This window comes from Megascapheus bottae, chromosome 23 (genome assembly GCF_031878675.1).
Source record: "Megascapheus bottae isolate mThoBot1 chromosome 23, mThoBot2.hap1, whole genome shotgun sequence".
In the NCBI taxonomy this organism is placed as follows: domain Eukaryota; kingdom Metazoa; phylum Chordata; class Mammalia; order Rodentia; family Geomyidae; genus Megascapheus; species Megascapheus bottae.
In genome coordinates, this window is record NC_143531.1 from 10968666 (window position 1) to 10970470 (window position 1805).

Consider the following 1805-nt stretch of genomic DNA (forward strand, 5'->3'; position numbering starts at 1 on the left):
CTAGCTTCTTCTATGTATTTGGTACTAAGGAATCAAACCTGGGTCATCATGCATACTAGGCAAGCACTTTAGGCCAAACTCCCAGCCCCACGTGCCAACATTTTTACCTGTCACTTAGCTTATTAAAACTCTGGGTTCCTTTGACCCATTGACCACCTTGGCTGACAATATAGCAGGATCGTGGATTCTCAGGCCTTGCCTGAGGACAACTGGGTTCTAACCAAGTAGATGAGGAAAAGAGAGAATGTAGCCTGTTTTCACCTCTACCTACTTCCTGGCTTCCATTCCTACTGTGTTGACTAAACTAGCCATTTTCACTAAAGAATATTCAAAATCAATCAGCTCTGTGTAAAGAGTAGGTTAAGAATAGAGAAGAGAGTGAGCTTGTCAATAAGCCATTGGTATTTTGAGAGAACAGTGTAAAAAGACTCCTACTCCATGTGCTATGAGCCACAGCTAGTCACAGGAGAGCTACAGATAAGCTTTAGTTCCTGACTTGCCAAATAAATATAATCATTTTCTTTGGGTACCATGCCACACAATGAAAAAGTGGAAAAGCTTTGCTTGGAAGTGAAAGCAAGGCAAGTCAAACTGCAGCTATTGAAAACTAAATAGAAAAAAGGAGACAGATGACTGCAGCTATGGAAAATGCTTCCAGAAGACATGTCAGTGAAAGGGGAGAGAAGGAAGGGACTGATTATAAGCATACTCAGGAGGCAGATAATTGAATACATTTATAGAGGGTGTGGAAGAGAGAGAGAACAAAACGAAAGGTACACAAAAGAATAATGATATATAATATTTACACGAAGAGAAAGAACACTGAGAAAGTGTATGATTATGCCAGTCATTTTCCTAATTAAATAAGAGATCGAGTTATCTACTGACACTTGTTTTGTGATTACACAGCTAAGAAACATCTAGATTGGACTAAGTATCTGGTTTTACACACCGTACTCCTAAAGGCTGCAATCTTTTACAAGAGCAGAAATACTTAATTTTGTATAAATACTAAGGAAACAAATGAAACAGTTAACAAAACAAAGCAAAGAGAGACATTTTCATAATGCCAGTCCTTCCTGAGACTGCCTCCACGAAGTTTTCCTGCCATCTCTACAGAAGGATATATGCATATAGATCTGACCAAATGAAAACATGTTGGAGAGAAATGATTTTTTTTTAAAACCTTGAAGTGTTCAAGTTTGCCTACATAGTAATCAGTTATACAAAAACATTAAAAAATTCAACTAAAATATTTCCCTCATTCTTTTGGCACTGAAATGACTCAAATGTACTCAAATGACGCTTTGGGAAAAGAAATGGGAAAGAAATTCAGTGGAATTCAGGTGAAATGTTGAAGTCAACCAGCTAATGTTGAAGAGTCATTACTGCAATCTGAGAAGAAAAAGAAGAAGAATGGAAAAAATCTTCAAAAATTCCTAACAAGGCAAAGAAGTTTAGTTTGGCCTTGGCAAATACAAATAGAACTTGGGTGGCAGAAAGGGAAAAAAGCAAAGGAATGCTTTTATAATTGTGTGTGTGTTTTTCCTCTCCCTCAAATGGAAAATGTTATTGCCCTGCTTCTTCTGGTTTTGTTGTTTTGGTAGTTCCTGTTACCCCACCCCAAAGAATTGTTTTAAAAGATCGTCTGAACACTTGCCCCTTTTAATACAAGTAGAAGAAATTTTACTATTGAATAGGAAAATACTGTATAGTTGGGGAGAGGAGGTCCAGGGGATGGCTGAGTAAGGGAGGGGCTCTACCACCTCCTCCCATCAAATTCTGTCTTTGTAGCTGTGGTATCT